Below are 21,949 nucleotides of genomic sequence, written 5' to 3'. Positions count from 1 at the left end.
GGGTTGGCCTGGTTCCCACTCCCTTCTGTTCGGTACAATCAGTTACTTTCAGACAACTAGTCAATGGTAGCAAAGCCAAACAACAGAAAAAGGAATAGGCTCATTGGCTATTTTTCTTAAGCCTGGCTATTTACAGAAGACGAGCTTCATCTACCCTTCCATGCGAAGCTCCCTCCGTTGGATGCCTGACTTCTTTCCAGGACTTCGTGAAGAAGCCTTGCTTCTTCCACGTGGGCAACTTTTCACCCCTCTGATGGTCTCCCGTGCTCTTCAGGAAGGTCTCAGCACCACACGGCGCAGTCCACGCTCCAGGGCTGGTGATTCAGTTCCTCTGCCAGCCGCACCTGAAAGGTGTCCCTGTCTCACAGATGACAAGATGCCCCCACAGGAAAAGAGGCCACAGAAATGACACACGCCCCTTTATTTGGACCGTTGCTCTGGGAAGGATGACTCTCTGGTCCCCTCGTTGAGACGGAGAGACAGAAACATCGAGAAGAAGAGCTGTGGTTCTGAAAGAGAAAGCTTATTTTAAAGCACAAATTGACAGCACATGTGTGCTTTGGTGTTGTTTTCATTAGAGTTCAAATTTCCCAGAGGACAAATATTTGCATGAAGCTCTTTATTCTCGGCAGCACTGTTATTGTGAGCTATCAGAATGTTTTTCCTTCTGTATGTGGGATGTGGTTGGGAACACCCTCCATGCAGAGCCAGGCTTAGGCTTGCAGTGCACAGTCCTTCCTAACTGGTTGGCTCCGTGTTCCGTGGCTTTGGCCCTCTGGTCAGGACAAGTTTGACACACAGTAGAAGAAGACAAGTTTTGGCCACAATCCATGGCCCTGGCATGACACACTTGGGGTCAAAGTTAACCTTCATCTATTGTGGCCCGAATCGTGTCTTTACCCCAGAAAGCAAAACCCGAATCACTGCCAGAGTCTATTCTGACTCGGAGTGACTCCGTAGGACAGGATGAAACTGGCCGCGTGGGCTCCCGAGACTGTCTGTCTTTACGGGAGTAGAAAGCCTCGTCTTTCACCCAAGCAGATGTTTTCACCTGCTGACCTTGTAGTTAGTAGCCCAATGCATGACCACACCACCACCAGGCCTCTCCTTCACCCCCCAAAACAGTGGACACCCTACTATGTGCACCTGTAAATAGATCCTGTGTGGAAATCAGAGATTTCTCTTGTTGTGTCAATGAGCACACTCAGGAGAATGGGTTCTAAACCAAATAACTTCTCAGGGTGTCTCATAATAAGAATCATCAGGAGCCATGTGAAGATATATCTGCAAGTCAAACAATGCCCAGGAAAAAAACAAACAATAAATTTCCATTACGTCCATCATGACTCATAGCAGCCCTCTAGAAGAGGGGATAACTCCTCCCTAGCGGCCGAGGCTGTAAATCCTATCTCTGAGCAGATGGTGGAGGTGAACTGCTGAGCCTGCAGTGAGCAGTTCAAGGTGTAGCGCACTGGGCCACCAAGGGATCCCTGGGACTAACAACTAGACAAAGAGCCCTGGCGATGTGTTTGGGTTTTTCACCAATGTTTAAATGGTTTGGACCCACCGGCCCCTCTGTTGGCAAACCAGCAGGCTGGCTACTCCTGGGAACCATGTGCTCGATTGTGTTCTGTGGAGTCAGTGGGAGCAGTATGGACTTAGTGGCAGTGAGCTCGCCAATGAAGAAGGACATCCCCTAAGGCCGATGCCCTGGTTTGAGTGCTTAGCCTCCAGACCTGTGAAACAGCAAGCCATGCCTACGGCTCACAGTCACTCTCTTTTCAGCTCGGTGATGGTTGGTTGGTTGGTTGGTTGGTTGGTTGGTTGGTTGGTTTGGTTTGGTTTCGTTGGTTATGACAGCAGTTAGTAACTAAGATAACATCCCAAAAATGATATAAACATTCCCTAAGCAAGTGCGGATAGAGAATCCCTGACTTAAACAGCCTCTGAAATGCAAGAAAGGGATGATGAAATCACTCAGCACTCAGCAGGGTGGCAGGTGGTGGCATGGAATGGGAGAACTGGAACAGAGCAGAAGGAACCATTCACATGAAGCATGGCCTCCCCTTACTCATCACGAACCCAGCTCTCAGAGTAAACTTCCTTTGAAATCCAGGGCCTGCTCCACTAGCCTCATGCTATGCTAGGGACTAAATAAGCGGGACTCGAACACCTAGCAGCAGTTGGTTGGCTCTCTGGTGGAAAGCATGGAGCAGAGCGGAGCGTGGATGCTGTCCCGAGGAGGGTGTGAAGGGGAAGAAGGATACATGCAGGTGCCGAGAGTGAAAGCTATGCTTTGTTAGCAAAATACAGAGTCGAAGCCCATCAGTCACCACCAGAACCAACAGCAGAGATGGAGGACAGAGGACAGAACTGGGGACCTGAAGGTGGAACAATAGAAATCATCCAACGTGAACAACAGAGAAGCTACACTGGTGATAGAGAAGGGGAGGGACAAAGCAGAAACGATTGGCGACAACAACAACACCTATTTGTGTCCCCAGAGTAGAAGAGAAACAAAATAGGATTGAAAAAGTTTCAATCAAAGAATGACTGAAAACATACTAAATGTAGACAAAGACATAAACCTGCAGATTCAAGCACCAGAAAAACCCCAAACGCGACAAAGAAAGCCGTGACAAGGCATATCATAGTCAAATTCTGAAAACCAAACACAAAGAAAAGTCTTGAAGCAGTGACAATAAAGTGACATCTTGCCCAAGGGGTGGGGCGTGGAGGGGCATGAATGACCGTGGGTTTCTGGTGAGAGACCGTGGTGGGCAGGAAGAACGGCACTCCATCGTGCACCTGCTGAAAGAGCCATCGTCAACCCATCATTCTACATCCAGAGAAAAGCATCCTCCCCAAGCGAAGGGAAAACCATTGCCTTTTGGATGGAAAACACAGGATTTGCTGCCTGCATCGGTAACGCAGAGACGTTCTCCACAGAAAACATGCTAAAGGAATGAATCGTGAGACATCAAGGGAACCAGAGAAAGCCATCGAAGGAGAAAATATATCAATGAACACAGTAGAAAAGCCTCAGGTTCTCTGAGATGTATTTGACAGTTAAGCCAAAAATCACAGCACCCTCTGATGATGCGGTGGTTGAGCGGGCTGGAAAAGCTCCTGAGGAAATTCCGTTTTCAGTGGAGACGGGCAGGTAAGGTAGAGTTTCTACATGTCACTTAAACTGGTAAAGTGACAAGGCACATAGACTGTGATGAGTTATATATTATGAAGTATGATGCTGAAAATTATGCAAAGATGATCGAAATCACTAGAGGCAAGCCAAAATGAAACTTTAAAAAATGGTCAAGTAGCTCATAGAAAACAGAAAATAGAAAAACAAAACTGGAAAGAGAACACTGGATATAAAAAAATAAAATTACAGAATTAAGCGCTAACTCATCAATAATCATATTAAATGTAAATGGTCCAAATAATCCATGTAAAAGACTAAGCAGGGCAGAGAAGGTCAACGACAAGACCCAGTTACAAGTTCTCTGCGAGAAGCTCACATTAAATATAATAATAGAGGTAGAATGAAAGAAAAAGATATATTATGAAAGCAGGAATTAAACAAAATCAGGAATAATTGTAGTAGTTTAACAAGAAGCAGACATTAGAATAAAGATCATTACTTTGAGTAGAGTGGGACACTGAATAATGAAAAAGAGAGAGTGAGAATCCACCCAGAAGACATGGTGATACCTAATATCTATGCACCCAATAATAAAGCAGCAAAATACACCATATGAAAATGGATAGAATTGAAAGAGAAAAGTCAACTAATCCAAAATTATAGCCAGAGGCACGAATATTCTACTTTCAACAATTGATGAGACCACTAGATTGAAAATCAGTGTATTAAGCTCTGTGCTCTGGAAATGCAAAACCAGTGACATTTATATGTATATGTTTATAGAAAGAGATTTATATCAAACAATAGCTCCACAGCTGTAGAAATGGGCAAATTCGGTCTGATTCAAGTCTGTAGGTTAGAGGGTCAGCTGGGGGTTCCTCTTGACTCGGGAAGCAGGAAGACCACAGGCTGGTAGGCGCCGTGTTGAGTGAATCCAAAGTGGGCATCCACGGATGGCTCCTGGGATCAGCAGGCAGCATGGCAGAAGGTCAAGATATTAGATGCGGGACCCAGATTCAGCAGAAAGGAACCTTTCCCGTGGAGACAGCTTAAAAAGAAGTAGGCCTGGGGAGTTTTTCTTCCAATTACATCTTCCAGGTTTCTTCCAATTACAAGTCCTTCACACCTGAAGAGTTTTTCTTCCAATTACATCAAGGCTGTGACCTAATCAAGGGAGCAGCATCCCACCACTGGTGCTCAGAGTTGATTATGGACTATTAGGTCCCTTCATGGGGGTCACTGCCAAGCTGCTGCGAATGCTGGTCCAGCCACGTTGTCACACAAAACAAACTATCTCCATCAGCGAGCACAACAACATATCCGTAGGACCTAATTAGCATTTAGAGAACGCAACAGCAGAATCTACATTCTTTTAAAGATTTTATTGTGATTTGGACGAAGGTTTGCTGAGCAAATCAGTTGTCTGTTCATAAACCCATACACATTTTGTTTCCTGTCATTGATTGCAATCTTCCCAATAAAATATCACCGATCCTGGTTTCTCCCCGTGTTTCTGTTTTCGATCTTTGTCCTTTCCTACCTCCGTCCTGCCTCCTGCACTGTCTTTGCGTAAGCCCTGTCATTCTGCTCTCGGGTGACCGGTGGTTCAGAGGTGCCTGACTCCCCTAGTGTTAGCCTTCACTGTGAGGACCTCCCTAGTATTGGGCTGAAACTGGAGCCATACGCCTAGCTCCTTTCCAGACCAGAAGGGTCACTAGAGGCCACATCTCAGGAGTTCCACCAGTATCTGTGTGACCAGTACACTTGGTCTTTTTTCATAATTTTAAGGTTTTCCCCATGTGTTTCTTCCAGAATCTCCAGGTCTCTCTTTTGTGACCCCTTCTAGAGTGGTAGCGTGGTAACCAGGTCCCGTCTGGTTCTGTTCTCAGCGTAGTGGAGGCTGGGGTTGTCCATTAGATCGTTGCACTAATTAGTCCCATGTTTTTTTGAATGTTCCTCATTCTTCTTTGCTCCAGATAGGGAGGGACCAATCATAGCACCTGAGATGGTATCTCTCTAGTTTTGGGACTTCAGTCATTACTCACAAAAGTGGAATGCAAAACATTGCCTTTATGAATTGTACCATGCCCAATTGGGCTTACATAATGTTCCCCATTTCATCTCTCTGGGTCCTAATGCCCATTGAAATGGCTACACAGAACTCACAGACAAAATTCATCCTCAAAGGACTTGTTAAGGAAATTAATACATGGTAATGCCAGTGAGAAATGCGCAGGCTTGAGGTGTTTGTAAGGTCATGTCACAATGTTCTTTCAAGTCTGCTAATAAATGTTCACAGGAGAATATCATGCCTGCCCTGTGAGCTTCAAACGGAACGCGTTCAGCTCAGGCTCCGTGTGTCAGCAAACCCAGCTCCTTAAAGGAAGTGCCCAGAGGCACCCCATGCCAGTAAGCCTCAGTTCGAAGGCACTCAGCTTCATTTGTGTGGGTCAGCAAGTCCAAATCTCCCCAGGGTTACCCCACTCTGTAAGCCAGCCTCCTGCACAATAGTATTCAGCTTGACGCGCTCGGTGGGCTGGGAAGTCCATCGCTCTGTTCCATGCTCTGACTCCTGGGTCTACTGGCGCTCCTCGTGGGAGAGCTGTACTCGGGATGCAGAAGGCTCACTGCACGCAGATATCAGGTCCAGATGAGATGCTCCACTCCAGGAGCTTGCTGGTAATGAGATCCTTCCTCCTGCTTCGCAGCAGGCTCATTTTATACACAGCAGGATTTCACTCCAGGGACTCCCATTTGCAATCACTTTCAGGTGAATCCTACCAGGGTCTTCCCCCGCCTTCTACCAGACTCACGCAGTAAAAGGTCCTGTCTTGGGAGTTAGAGACTTTGGCTAGAAGAGCCACCTTAACATACTTCCTGTCCCTGCAAGGCCGCTGACCTTGATATCCTCCATATTGAGGGCCCCAAGTCTCCAGCCCCGTTACTCATTCCCTCCAGGGAGTAGAAGTCCAGATGGGGTAGTGCTCATTGGGCTGTTAACCACAAGATTAGCAGTTCCAGCCTACCAGCTACTCGGAGGGAGAAATACAAGATTGTCTGATCCCTAGATTTCAAAGCATTGGAAATCCTACCCAGAGTCACTGTGCATTGGAATCGACTCGGGGTCAGTAGGTTCTGTTGGGTTCTGGATGTTTACCCACGATTGTCCCCTGGTTGCTCTATTATAACCACAGACACATTTTCAGCATCTATAAATCTGTTTATAGAATTGTCAGCCAAACCTATATATGCTGGTGAATCGAATGCCCTCTGCCTGCTCATATCTGTCCACCTGGTCTGCCTGCCGTGTATCCACGTGGAGACTGCTGTGTCTCTCTGATCCTCAGGAGTGTGTGTGTGTGTGACAGCATTGACCTTCGCTCCCGATTGTGCCCTGCTCTGGGTCTTCCTTCTCTTGGTGACAATGATTTATTCAGCCCCTTGTTGCCTTTCCTCTCACCCACATGAAGGCACGTCTATCATCTAGTCAGAGATTTCCCTCTCCTCTCCTCCCTCTGGTAACCATCAAGTCATCCCATGTTCTTCCTACATGTCACGCTCCCTCTAGCGGTTACAATAGTGGACCCATGTCGTATTTGTGATTGACTTCTTTCACTCTGGGTGCATCCATGCTATGAGATGCTACGCAGGCCATCTGTACTCTTGTTCAGTGTCCGTAGACCATAAGAAGCTGTGGCGGCAATACTGAGTGAGCATTCGACTGCTAATTGCGAGGTCAGTGGTTCACATCACCAGCCACGCCACAGGGCAGGATGAGGCTGCCTGCTCCTGTCAGGAGTTACGGCTTCAGGAACTCTGGGTAGGGTCACAAGAAATGACTTGATGACAGTGGGTTTTGTTTTGGTCCATAGAACTCCTCAAAATATTACCCTTTGGTGTGAAGAACATGTTTCCTTTAATGTTATCATAAAACAATTATATTTAAGAGATTGACTAACTTTGCGAACCATAGTGTCCTCCAATGTTGTCCATGTCATGAGGTATTTGGCAGACTCGTGCCCGTTTTGGAGGCTGTATAATATTCTATTGTGTGTGTAAATGACTGTTTCTACATTCGTCCACAGATGGGGTTTTGGACTGTTTCCATCTTTTGCTATTACATAAATGACTGTTATAGCCTGTGTGTGCCTGTCTTTTAAGGTTTTGTTCCTCATGCCTTTTCACTTCTTGTGCACATTTTATTCTGTTATTTGTGTTTTTAGCGCCATGCACTTTTAAAATTAGACATCGTGACTAATTGAGCTTATTTTATCCCAGGAATACAAAGTTGGCCCAATATTCTAAAATCATCAATGCAGTCCACCCCAGGAGCAAGCAAAGAAAGGGAACCACACTGTCATGTCAACTGACACAGAATCTTACTTTTTAAAATGTATCTCCCATTTCTGATTTTAAGAAAAATAAAATATCTCATATTTCTAGAAGTACCGGGGTAATTCCTCAACTTGACCAGGAGCACCTGTTAAAAATAAATAAAAATAAAACCAAAAAGGGTCCAGTGGTTTGTTGCAGTGAGTAGCAATTAAAAGAGCGTCGTTACTAACATCAGCATGTGTGAAAGTGGAATGATAATGCATTTCACCTAAGAGCAAAATAGGCAAAGATGTCTGCTCTCCCCACTGGGACTCATTGAAGTTCTAGCAAATACAAGAAGGCAGTAGTCACACCCACTGACATCCGCTGCCTTTGAGTGAGTCCTGGTACGTGGTCACCTATAGTGGACTTCCAACGCTTTGCGAATCATTATGGGAGCAAACAGCCTCATCTTTCTCTCAAAGAGTGGTTGGTAGATTTGAACCGCCACCCCGACACTTACCTGGCAGGGTCAACGGGAGGGCTCCTTTGTAATAGGCATACAAGTGAGAAGAGAAGGTATTGGCCCCGAGTAGATCGATCCTCTGGTGAATGCCCTGTGACCGCTGACCAAGGATGTGAAATAGCCTTGCAGAGAGAGTGCCCTGGAGCAGGATTAACACAGATGCAGTGAGGCCGAAGTTGAACCCCTGATCATTTTGACTCAGTTCTCCCTTCTGATTCCCTTTAATTTTGTTCTCATTTTTAATATTTTCTGCTTTCTTTAGAGACTGCGGTTTCTCTATGTTTTATTTTGCGATTGTTACTGGATTTAGGAGGGTTGTTTTGTATGCTTTTAGATAAATCAATAGAGGCAGTTATGGGGTTAGTAGTTTCTGAGGACTATGGAGGTGAGGCTGGGGGCAGCTCAAACAAGGAGCGCAAGGAAGAAGAAAATATTCTAGGATTGGCCGTGGTGATGGCGGCACAGCTCTTTGTAATATGATTAAGCCATTGAATTGGATGGCATTTAATTGTATGTCAATAAAACTCTTTTAAAAAAGAAAAGGAAAAGTTTGGCAAGCAGTCTCAGTGAAATGCTTTTTGTTTGTTTGAGACAAACTCGTTTGTCACTCGAGACTCCAAGTCCATTCCCATCTTACTTTTCCTCCTCGGATTTTTTTAAGCCGCTCAGGTCACTGTTTAGGTTTGAGGGATTCAGAATCTGGAATTTGTTGGTTGCTTGCTTGCTTGCTTGCTTTTTTGTTTCTAAGGAAACATACTATATATATTTACACAGTCCATCTCAAGAAATGAAATCAGCAACAATATCCTGTTAGCTAATGGAACATTTCAATTAAAAAGGTAAGAAATAAATGAATGTCACCTACAGTACTGTAATAACCTTAAAAAGAAAAACTGCCCCTTCTCCACATTCCATGCAGAAAGTTCCGTTTTATCTACAAAACTAAAAGATCATAGAATTCCTTAGCACAGCGAGTTTTCAGGATACAAGACCATTGAGGGACAATCGATCCCACTTCTACATAAGAACGATGAGCATGTGGAGACCAAAACCTAAAACAGGGTATCATTTACAGTCATTGAAAAAAATGAAACCCGCAAACATTTACCTGTTAATCTGGTAACACGTGTATAGGACTTGTAGGCTGAAAATGACCAACGGATGGCGAGAGAATTCACAGAGGGTCTGAAAACATTGCTGCTGCCGTTCCCGGTGCACAGCCACCCTGCGCACAGAGCGGTGGTGGGGCTCAAGTAATTGAACATTCGACCATTATAAATATTCAAAAATGATACGCCAACAGGTAGTTTATTACTTCATACCGTTAATACTGAAATAAGAACCATAGAAGAGGCACAAAAATGGTTATGTTATTGGAGTTTTAAATGAATATTGGAGTTATTTGATATTAGCCTACAGCACAAACAATGCAACTGCTGTGTAAGATATTTGCACGTTGCTTTTCCTTGGTATCCTCACTGCAGTGCTCCTCAGGTTTGTCTGGGCTCAGTCAGCTGTGTAACTTATCCTGTCCCGCCTTGTCCCGGTGGGAGGAAGAGCCCCTGCCTTTAGGCGTGCACCCATCAGACAGTGGTCATGGTGTGAGGGTCACTTTAGAGGACAGAGTAGAACCTCCCCGTGAGTTCCTGAAACAGAGTAGACAGCTTCCTTGTCTCCTGCAGAGGAAGGAGCTCGTGGTTTCAAACTACTGACCTTGTGGTTAGCAGCCCAACAACTAGCCCACTAGGCCTCCGGAGTAGTACAGATAGTTAACGTGCTCAGCTGCCAGCTGAGAGGTTGGCGGTTCAAGTCCACCGAGAGGCACGCTAGAAGGTAGGGTTACTGCAGTACCAAGACCGGGGCTGCCAGCCGTGCACGTTGGATTTAGAAGAGGACGCAGCACAAGGCATATCACTGCTGACATCAGATGGGCCTTGTAAACAGCAGCAAGAAGTCTGCTTGTGTTTCACTGGCTATGTAGTAGAGGCACTCAACGGTGTAGATCATTGAGACAGTGCGTACTGTCCAGACCGCTGCAGTGAGCTCGGGTGGAAGCAGCACAGGGGCCAAGAGGCAGTTCCTCAAACAGAATATGAGGCTACTGAGTGGTTTAAATCAGGAAAGGTGGTGAGAGGACTGTCTCCTTTCACTAATTCTAGCTGCATGGCAAGCGAATACCCCAAGACACGGGGGTCCATGAAGGTGGATGCTGCACCGGAACTGGACACGCAGACCTGGTTGCAAACTGGCCTCCTGGAGATCAAGAGAACTCGACACACTGACTGGTGAAGACCAAAGTATGGATAACAACTCAAGGTAAAGCCACCGAACGGGGACAATAGACACAGTGATAAATTGAGAAAAGGTTAACGTTGCTAAGGAGTTCATTTCGCTTAATGCATGGGTGAGACCCCAGGACACAGCAGTGAAGAAATCAAATGCTGAGTTGCATTGGCTAAACCTACTGTCAAAGGTTGCGTAGAAGTATTAAAGAGCAAAGACAGCCCCTGATGACTCAGGTGTACCTGACCTGAGCCGTGCTATTTTTAACCAGCTCACATGCCAATAAATAAGAAAGACCAGGGAAGGACTGGTGCATATGGATTATGATGCTGAAATAATGCACAAAGCTGTCTTGGAAGAAGTCCCCCCAGCATGCTCCTTGGAAGCACGGGTGGTAAGACTTCATCCCCTGTGCTTTTAAGATGTTGCCAGGAGGATTTGGTTTCTGGAAAAGGACTTCATTCTTGGTACAGTGGACGGTCCTGGAAGAAGAGGAGGTCCGTCGAGGTGCAGCATGACACTGTGATCATGACCAACAATGGACTCACACGCAGAGAAGACTGCAGGGCCACGCAGGGCCAGGCAGTGTTTCCTTCTGCGGCAGGCCAGGCAACTCCGCATCAGAATGGACTCAAAGACACCCAGAGACAACAGCAGCCAACCTTTCCATGGGCAGATCCACAGATCGAGTCTCCCGCGGAGCCGCTGGTGGGTCTGAACGGCTGACTTTCAGGAAGTACCCAAGCACCCAGCATTATCCCACCAGGATGCCTTAAGAGACCAGCACGCCAGAACAGTTGCTCCCAGCCCTGGCGAGAGGAGAGAGTGAATCCGCAGGATGTCCATGTGGGACAGCCCTCTGCCGCCGTTGCCTTCTGGAAGACACCTGCCCACCAGGATTAACGTCAAATCTTGCCACGGGACTCGTCTTGCTTGGTGGGTACATCACGTGGTCTGACGTACCCTCCATCTCTTTCGTGGTGTGAAAATGATGATCAAATACAGCATTCTCTGTGCCCCGCACCCCACCGCCAGCCCCACCCCAAGCCCTGCCTATCTGCACACCCGGAGCACCGTCACAGACGACCCGAGAAAGCTGGGCGGGAAGAGGGTTAGGAGAACAGGCTGGGATGGCTACCAGGAGGAGCTCCGGCAGCAACGGGCTCCCTTCCTGAGCAAGCACCAGTGAGCACCGATGCCTCTCACCTCGTCCCAGTCCCCACGGCGACCCGACCACTGCAGCCCGCCCTGCCACGCAGCACGCTCCCACGGCTGCGACACTGTCAGGTGCTGCCTCTCCTGGCGGATGTGCCAACGGGAACAATGCCTTGTTGACAGCAACAGATACCTGTCAATTCCAGACTGACAATTCCCACGGCACGTTACGTGGCAGAAGGGAAGACGGAGAGGATGAAACACCCTCTTCTGATGGTATTTTGAAAAGAAATAGGCAAATATTTGATCAGTGCCTTCACAGACTTGTACGAAACTGAACACTTGAGCACTGATCGTTTCCACCCAGCAAGGAAGACTGAATCTGAGCGAGCATGAGCGGAGACGGAGGGCTCTGGCCCAGCATCGTCTCTGCAGCGCCAGGCACACGTACGGAAGCACCGACGCTGAGGTCTGGAGCCTGTCACACTGAAGCAGGGAAGGGCCCCAACCGAGATCGGGTTACCAGTAAAGTGACTAAGGCAAACAGCCTGGTCCCCAAAGGGAGCAAGTGTAATTAAAAAGGCTGAAACACGGTCATTTCCTCGAGCACGTGCAGATGTGGCCTGGGGCTCTCATCCTGGGAAAACAGAGCCCTTCCCGAAGGTGCACTTCCTCCATGGCCTCGCCCTCCCCCGGGATCATTTGGCGGAACAGTTGCTGGTTACATCCGACATGAGTTAACATCACACTTGCAATATTGAAAGGCATGTCCCCACCACATCAGCTCCCTCCATCTGTGGTCAAAGAGGGGGGAGGCTGAGGGTGGCGAGAAGGAAACCCACTGGGCACCAATCTCGTGGGCGTACAGGTAATTCTAGAATTGGAAGAGGAAGAGGAAACCGTGCAGAGGAATTGCCCTCAGAACAAGGAGGAGTGTCCAGCCCAGCCACCTGGTGAGTGGGGAGAGCAGAGCCCTGGGGTCCAGGCACACAGTGCGCCACAGCCACCCGAGTAGGAGTTCCAGCCGCTCCGCCCACTGTCACCACCCATCCAAGACGGATCCCACCTGTGAGAAGTCCATGCTGCAGGTACTGTGACAATGTGAGCAGGCCCCTAAGACAGCTAATCTCCACGCACAAATGTCTCTGTGTGTGCTGTGTTTCCATTCCTTTTTGCATTCCTGATCTGGGCTGTATGGCATATCACAAAACCAGGGACTCGTTGCTGCTAACTACAAGGCCAGCAGTTCAAAACCACCAGCCGTTCCAAAGGAGGAAGACGAGGCTGCCTGGTCTCACAAAGAATGACAGCCTCGGACACCCACCGGAGCGGTTCTGGTTCTTCAAGTCCTCTAGAGTCTTGTGAGTTGGAATCAAGTCTACGGCAGGGAGGGAGAAGTGTGAGAGCAGGTAACGATGGAGCCCTACAGGCGAAATAGCTCAGGTGCCAAGGTTGTCGGTTGAAACGCCCGGGAAGAGACCTCATGATCTGGACCTGCTCCCACAAGGAGGACCACCTGGAGACCACCACAGGACCGCTCGATGCCGTCACAGGGGTCCATGAGTCAGAACTGCCTCCACATACCCACCCCAGCGTGCAGGTAACTGTGACCAGTGGACAGCTCCCATCCAGGGGGTCCTGTTGGGGGAGGCCCCCTAAAGCGTCATCCAGAAGCACGCTCTGAGCCACCCCAAACCTTCAGAGGACACCAACGAGTCAGAGAAGTCATCTCAGCGTAGGCACTCGGCAGTCGGCTGGGCCGTGGCTCCTGCAGCCATGGGCCTCAGCCACGTGGGTCTCACCTCGCAGAGCAGGAGACCTGCCGGATGGAAAACAGAAGTATTCCGGAGGCCCTGGGAGGGTCTTATTTCTCGATGGACAAGGAGGACTTGACATTCTTTCCACCCCTGGTCCACTCCAGACACGCTGCCCTCAATAATGAACTGGCACGAGGGCTGGGAAGTCCAAGCGGGGCGGAGGGGGAGTGGGGGAGGAAAAGAGCCGTCTCTCTACCACCACCCCGCCTCACCCCCATAACAAATTGCTTTAGATTTCAAAGCACTCAGAATTATTATTTTCCTTTCATATCCTTGGCTCCTTGTTGAATTCTGGGTCATGTTCAAATGTTGGTTTTCCTGGAGTGTTTTACCAAGGCCAAATTAACATCCAGACCGGAGTTAATGCTCACCTTTGTTCTGCAGGCGGCCTCCGCACTGCCAGGGAGGTGTGGAACACATTCTAACACTCAAGAACATTTCACGTCAGGAAAACACACCCATCTACCAAGGAGTGTGTGCTGCAGGCTTCTCAAACGAACCCAGATTCCCTGCTCCCAAGTCCCCTCCGACCGACCTCCTCTCTCTGCTTCCTACCTGCTCAAGCCCCTTCCCTTGCTCACTCTTCCTTCCTCTGTCCCTCTGTCTCTCCCTCTCCTTTCTTTTATTCTTTCTCTCTCTCTTCACTCTCTCTGTGAATGACTGTCTCTGTATTTCCTTCTTCTCTCTGTATGTCCTTGTATGTCTTTCTGCTTGCTTGGTTTTTTTCCCCTTCTCTCCCCATCTCTTTCAGTGTGTGTCCATCTCATGTGTCCGTCTGTCTCTCGTCCTGCCTGGCTTTGGGGATCACTCGTCTGGAGGACTGAGTCTTCCCCACACCGTGACCATCCCTCTGTAGCCTCCCAGGCAGGAAGAGGCAGTTCGCTCTTGTCCCCTCAGGCTGTCGCGTCTCGCAGCCAGCTGGGTCTTCCCGCCGAGGTCTCTGAGCGGTGGAGTGCCCAGGCTCAGGATGGCTGAGCCCAGGGTTGCATCCCCAAGACAGATGGGCATTGTTTCATTGCGTCCTGACACCATAATGTCTTTTCCTTAGACCCAGGCTGACATGTCCGTGAAAGCATTGCACCCCCATCGACCAAGGCGGGAAATACCACGGTTTCTGCAAACACACGAGCAGCGTGGCATGTTTTTCAGGGCTAGACATCTCCTCCATGTGCGTGCGGCACTGCGGAGAGATGAACCCAGGACCAGTCACAGCTACAGAGGCAAGATGCTGCATCACGCAGCTCAAGCCTAACCTCCCCTATTATTAGGGTGAGCCAACACACTCAAGCTTCTGTGGAGCCCACAGCCATCGCCCTACCCCCACGGTTCAAAAGTAAGAAATACTTTGAAATTACATCATCATATTCCAGGAAAAAGTGGTGGTGGCAGTGTTGGTGGAAGTCATGGAGGTGATGGAGGTGGTGGAGGTGTTGATGTGGTTGAAGTGATGATGATGGAGGTGGTTGTGAAGGAGGTGGTGGTGGAGGTGGAGGGGGTGGTGGTGGTGATGGTGGTGGTGGTGACAAAGGTAGTGGTGGTCCTGGAGATGGTGATAGTTATGATGGTGGTAGTGTTCATCATCATCGTGGTGGTCATGGTGGTGGTGGTCATGGTGGTGGTGGTGATGGAGATGGTGGTGGCTATTCAAGTGATGAAGGTAATGGAGGTGGTAGTGATGGTGATGTTGGTGATGGAGGTAGTGGTAGTGGTGGCGGTGATGATGGTGGTAGTGGTGATGTTGGAGGTGGTGGTGGTGGTGGTGGTGGTGATGGTGGTAGGGGTGGTGGTGGGGGTGGTGGTGATGGTGGTGGTCATGATGTTGGTGATGTTGGTGATGGTGGTGGTGGTGATGTTGGTGGTGGTGGTGGTGGTGGTGGTGGTGGTGGTGGTGATGGTGGTAGGGGTGGTGATGGTGATGGTGATGGTGGTGGTCATGATGTTGGTGATGTTGGTGATGGTGGTGGTGGTGATGTTGGTGGTGGTGGTGGTGGTGGTGGTGATGGTGGTGGTGGTGGTGGTGGTGGTGGTGATGGTGGTAGGGGTGGTGGTGGTGGTAGGGGTGATGGTGATGGTGATGGTGGTGGTCATGATGTTGGTGATGTTGGTGATGGTGGTGGTGATGTTGGTGGTGGTGGTGGTGGTGGTGGTGGTGATGTTGGTGGTGGTGGTGGTGATGTTGGTGGTGGTGGTGATGGAGGTGGTTAGACATCATCCAGCTGGTACCAACACATAGTGACCCCACGGCACCAGAAGGACACACTGCCTGGCCGTGTGCTGCTTTGCCTCATTCCCAAGCCCATTGTGAGGAAAAATGTTACTGAAAACATCCTTTGTTTTTTAAGTGCTTTCGCATACACCCTCCCCTGTACGTGAGCCCAGGACCATTAGGTCACCCTGACTTCGGCTTGTGGGAAGAACCAAAGCTTGATTGGTCCTGTCGCACACAGAGTTTGAGCACCATGACATCCAATCACAGAGACCAGGACCTGCCACTGAGGACCAGCGTCTCTTGGTGATGCAATGTCCTTTGTGCAACTGAGGAAAGATTTCAAGGTCTCCATCTACTTTGGAAACCAGTGTATAAGGGTGTACCTGCAGTGTAAACACACACAATCCTGTAAGGTATCCGAGTCATGAGGGTGAATGTGTTCTTCCAAGACCCTTCTAACCTGTTTGCTTTCCAAACCAAGCTAGCCTGAATTTATGGTGCTTAAGGGGTCCATAAGGAACCCTGGTGGTACTTCAGGTTAGGCACTGTCCTACTGACTGCAAGGTTGGAAGATCGAGCCACTCCAAGGGAGGAAGATGAGACTGTTTGCTCCCATACAGATCTGCGGTCTCTGGAACACTCAATGTGAATTGGTATTGATTTGAGGGCAGTGAGGTTTTTTGTTTTTGTTTTCGTTTTTTTTATGAGTCAAAATGGCTTTGATGGCTGCAGGTCAGGCTCAGCTTATAGTGTATAACCACCGTAGGTTCATTTGTCTTACCGAGTTGTCAGTATCTCACATCTCTGCTCAGCCTACCAGATGCGGACACAGAAACAGAGCATTAGCGATATCTTCATGATGATGGTGAACTGGGGAGTCTTTGGCAGAATTCCCAGTTTGCCTTAAAGAACCACTGTGCTGAAGAAACAGACACCCTTTATTTGTCCTTCAGGCTCTAGACTCTTCTGAGGACACTAAAAGAGGAGGACCCATCACTAACCAGAGGGGAGATGCCTACCTCCTGATGTGAAGGGGGGACCACACTTGCTTTCTGAGCCCTCTGAGCTGGGAAAACTCCCTTGACCATGCTTTACACCCGAAGCCAGAAACACTTCCCGAGTTGTCTTTAAACCAACAGTGGGGCTTAACGGGTGGAGAAGGTCTGTCTTGCCCAGAGAGCTCTTCTGGGAACCAGAGGAGCTCCAGAACCCGGATGGTTCAGGAGGAGGCCCGGGGGCTGTGAGCTTGTGTCAGCGGCATGCTGTCCACCTGCAGGAGTGGAGTCCGGGTCCTTGAACTGTCCCTGTAGAAATGGTTGCATCCGTGTACATCCTGTTGTCAACATTTCCAGCAGTTGATAATAAATAATAAAATGAATTAGGATCTTAAAGGGAGTGTTTGATTGCCTGTGGATCACAGACTCCTCCAACGTGAGCCCAGGGACCAGATGTCCAGACCCTGGTGTAGCGAACGGGCTTGGTCTGGAAAGCTCCCGAGGCACTGGGGCAGAGCCTACATTCCCGTGGGGTTGGAGTGGGAAGGTCAGTGTTCAGCTGGGTTCAGAGCACTGCTCCTGCCCTGACCCTAGTACCACACTGGCAGGCTTCATGGGTAGAAGTCTTCATGAAGGCCAAAGCTACCCAAGCCTCTGGCGTGAATGGAACATTCTGGATCTCAGGCTCTATGGGGGTCCACTCATGCTGGACACAAGTGAAGAGGGGAGTGGTCTCTGCCGACACATGGAATGGACCATGCTTGTCCCGCAGGTAAGGCCTGGGGCTGCTCCCACCTCCAGAGAGGCAGGTGTTTCTGCCCTTGTTTGGAACCCCAAAAGAAAGCCTCCTGAGATGCCGGAGACACAAGCCCACCTTCAGGACCCAACCACAGGGTTTTAGTGAGCTGTGGGGGGCGGGGGTCCTGGGTGACCTCAGCCCAAGAGAAGTCGCCTAGGCAGAACCAGGACTCCAGGATGAGAAGGGAGACACTCCACAGGTGTAACAGGTGGGACCCCACACTGCCCTCTGGTGGCCAGCAGAGCCACCACTGTGAGTTCTCTGCCCATCATGCCAGGTGTTAATTCTACCTTGCGGACCTGGTTATACCAGAGGATGTACAACGGTGTAGTAGGGATCTGGAAACACAGGGAATCTAGGACAGACGAACCCCTCAACACCAGCGGTGGGAGTGGCGACACCAGGAGGGAAGGGGGTGTAGAAAGGGAGAACCGATCTTGGAAATCTATGTGTAACCTCCTCTCTGGGAGATGGGCAATGGGAAAGTGGGTGAGGGGAGACGCCAGGCAGTGTAAGATAAGATAAAATAATTATTTATAAACTATTAAGGGACCAGGGGGAAGGGGGGAGCGGGAAAGGAGGGGGAGGGGGGAAAGGAAACCGAGCTGATTCCAGGAACCCAAGTGGAAGGCGAATTTTGAGAATGACGAGTGCAACGAATGTATAAGGGTGCTTTGCTCAATTGATGTATGTATGGATTGTGATAAGAGTTGTATGAACCCCAATAAAAAGATTTATTAATAAATTTTAAAAGTCCAATGGGGCCAGCCTGTGTGACAATGAGGTGTCGATGGGATCAGGTATCAGGCATCAAAGACCCAGAATCAAAAATCATATAGATGTGAATGAGGGAGAATGCAAAGTGGAGATCCAAAGCCCATCTGTAGACCATTGGAAATCCCCTTACAGAAGGGTCACAAGGAAGAGACGAGCCAGTCAGCGGTCAGTATAGCACAGATGAAACATACAACTTCCTCTAGTTCTTTAATGCTTCCTCCTCCCTCCCCAATATCATGACCCCAATTCTACCCTACAAATCCAACCAGACTAGAGCATGGACAGAGCAGAGCTGGAAACACAGGGAATCCAGGACAGATAAACCCCTCAGGACCAATAATGAGAGTAGTTATACCAAGAGGGGAAGGGGAAGGTGGGGGAGAAAGGGGGGTACAGATCATAATGACCTACATATAACCCCTTCCCTGGGGGACAGACAACAGAAAAGTGGGTGAAGGGAGACATCGGTCAGTGTAAGACATTAAATAATAATAATAATTTATAAATTATCAAGGGTTCATGAGGGAGGGAGGGAAAAAATGAGGAGCTGATACCAAGGACCCAAGGGCTCAAGTAGAAAGAAAATGTTTTGAGAATGATGATGACAACATATGTACAAATGTGCTTGACACAATGGATGGATGGATGGATTGTGATAAGAGCTGTACAGGCCCCCAATAAAATGATAAAACAATAAAAATAAAATTCCGGTGGGGCTGACCAGAGAAGGCCTGGCTGTTCTGCAGCAGTGTCATTGCCATGTGTGTGTTGGCCAGAGGGGGTTACCCATAAAGCATTCTGTGGGAGTGATGCTTAGGTAGGAGCCCTGGTGAGCTGCTGACTGCAGGGTCCCAGGTTCAAATCCACCTACTGCTCTGTGACGGGGGAAAGAGGAGGCTGCTAGCTAACCACAAAGCTTGCACTCTCGGAGACCCACAGAGGACATTTTACTCTGCCCCATGGGGTTCATGAGAGTCGGAGTAGCTTGGCTCATTTTCCTTTGTGTTTTGCTTTATGACTCGGTGTGGGAAGCCGGCATCAGTGCTGGAAATGGAACATGAGACTGCTGACACTGCCCTGCCTCCTGACCACAGCCCCATGGGTGCCAAGTCTCCATGGAGGGCTCCCTCCACTCTGGCTCAACCCTGCAAACCACACGCCACCCGCACCCCACCCATTTCTAAAGAGCATGTTCCTAGAAGACTGCCGCCCGGGCCACAGGACTTGCTAGAACGCCAGCCTTGCGGGAGCAGCGCTCCAGGCCTTGGTCCTGAGGGACCTTTCCAGTAGGGCCCCTGACCTGACCGCCGCAGGGCTGTAGTGCACAGAAGAGGAGGGACGGGGGCAGGCGCGTGGCACAAAGGCCCACGTGGCTGGACTTCGGGCTGGAGCCCCCAGCAAGCACTAGAGGAGCTCTGGAGCCCCTGTTTGTGCAGGCCCTGACCGGTGGGGGCTCACACAAACGGGGTCCACACATGGCTGCTGCCTTGCCTGTCTAGGGAGGTGAGGCACACACCTTAGGGGCCCCCAGTCGTGCACTGGTTCATTCGCAGTTCTCTTGGAGAGGTGAGAATGCCCCGCCCCCTTCTGCTCCAGCAGAAGAATGGGGTGAGGGGTGCTGGGGGGCAAATGCTCTGCCCGCAGAAGAGCCAGCGTTGAGGGAGAGAGTTCTCTGGTTGGTCGGTGTCTAAACTCACCGTTTGCTGTATACAGGTGAGCACGGCGTATGGGCTTGTCTTCAGCCCAGAGCGTGGAGCCACACAACTGCGGGGAAGAGGGCACAATCAGCCTTGGTCTGGGTGGGCAGCAGGCAGGGGTGCTGGGGTGTGCGATGATTGGAGCAATGGGGTTCACGAGGGTTAGGGGGTGAGGTGTGTGTGTTCGTGTGTATGTGTGTGATGTGTGTCATGGCTTGTATTATGGGGTGTGTGTTAGAGGTATGTTGTATGTATGTTATAGTCTGTGCTAAGGTGCGTGTTATATGCGTGTTCTGGATTGTGTGTTAGGGGGTATATGGTGTATGTGCTAGAGTGTGTAGGCGTATAGTGTATGTTTTAGGAAGTGTCTATGTTGTACATGTGCTAGGGTGTGTGTGACATTCATGTTTTAGAATGTATGAGGTGTGTGCATGTGGCATGCTGTATGTAGTATGTTAGAGCTGGTGTGTACATATGTGGCAGATGTGGGTAGGCAGCATATGCTAAGGTGTGTGTGGTAGGGTGCGTGTGAATGTGTGGTAGATGTGTTAACATGTGGGTATGATAGATGTGCTAAGGTGTGCTTGTGTGTGGTTGATGTGTTAGGATGTGGGTGAATGTATGGTAGGTGTGTCAGCATGTGGGTATGATAGATGTGCTAAAGCGTGTGGTATGTCTGGTGTGTGTGTGAATGAGCAGGGGGCATCATAGATCTGCTAGGTTGTGCCTGTGTGTGGTGTGTCAGGGTCGGTGTGTGAACGGGCGGTCTGGGTGTTGGCAGCATGTGTGACGTGTGCAGTGTGCAGCAGTATGTCTGCGTGCATCCCTGCTGTGTGCACACGCCATTGCCTGCAGAACGCTGACTGTGACTCCAATGTGGAGGAAACCCGAGCGGGCATCCCGGAGCACAGCTCTCCCTCACCACCTGGAATTCATTCAGAGCTCCCCTAGCCTCTTCTCCGGCCATAACCGGAAGGAAGCCAGGCACCAGAGAAGGCCACTGAGAAACTGTGCCTGGCGCTGTCTCAGGTGAACCTGTGCCACGCACCACCTTCCGGGCTGCCACGAGCCACTTCGTGCCCATCAACGCAGCGCCTGCTGAAGGCACACACATGGCTCTCTCATACGTGGCTGTTCGGTCGCAGCTGCCACCGTCGCCTCCATCTGCTGGAAAGGGTCAGCTTTGGTGAAGTGGGGCCCCGGTCCTGCGAGTCCAGGGAACACGCTCTTCACACGCAAAGAGCAGAGGTTAGGTAGCACGCAAAACAAATGTTTACTGAATGCTTAATGAAATCTCAGGCTCCGTCCTACTGCAAAACCCTGCCCTATCAGCATTCTTAAATAGAGGTTGGAATGAAAATCACTTTATTTGGGGGAGATGTGAAGCTGGCATGGATGGAAGTCCTCCAAGAACACTTTGTAAGACAGAGTCAACTCCAGGAGGAGAAGTGGCGGTCCTGCTGTGGCTCCTGCATGTTGGAGAGGCTGGGTCCCTTCCAGCCACGGTCCTCCCTGGGGACAACTGATCTGTGCTGCAGGCTCACGCTGGCCTGAAGGCAAAGCCCGTGCAGCCCAGGGGCCATTCCGCAGGGCATCTGTGTCCCACAGCCTGCAGATGGACCCTAAGCTGTGCTGCGGACCCACTGCTAGCTCAAGAGTCATTACAGGCTACAGGGGACCCAAATGGAGGCCTTCCTGACAAAAGGGGGACTGTGAGTGGCCACAAGGACCATAATTCTCCAGAGAAGTCCTGCCTGGGGGCGCTTTACTGTCCCCTCACAGCTGCCAGTCAGGCTTGTCAGCAGGCCTGACCTGGCTCTGCACCCAGCATGGGCGCTGCCTGCACCCAGGAAGCTGAGGCATGTGTCAAACCCTGGGGGGGGGGGGGGGGGTCCAGTGCAGCCCACCAGCCACTCCACCTCCAGAGGTCCATCCTCTGTGCTTATAAAGGGAACCCTAATGGCATCGTGGGTCACGCAGTGGGCTATTAACCACAGGGTCAGCAGTTCAAAGCCACCAGTCACTCCAGAGGAGAAAAAGGAGGCTTCCTGCTCCTGGAAAGAGGACAGTAGTCTCGGGAACATCCCCACGGGCAGTTCCACCCAGTCCTGGGGCTGGAGATGAGTGACACTCCACTCAGTGTCAGGCAATGATGCTTACAAAGGGGCTGGGAATTTGAAATGTCCACACCAAGCAGTGATTGGATACCAACCCACCCCCCACCCCCCGCCA

This window comes from Tenrec ecaudatus, chromosome 15, assembly GCF_050624435.1.
Source record: "Tenrec ecaudatus isolate mTenEca1 chromosome 15, mTenEca1.hap1, whole genome shotgun sequence".
In the NCBI taxonomy this organism is placed as follows: domain Eukaryota; kingdom Metazoa; phylum Chordata; class Mammalia; order Afrosoricida; family Tenrecidae; genus Tenrec; species Tenrec ecaudatus.
The sequence above is the reverse complement of the archived record's forward strand: the minus strand, read 5'-3'. Positions refer to the sequence as shown.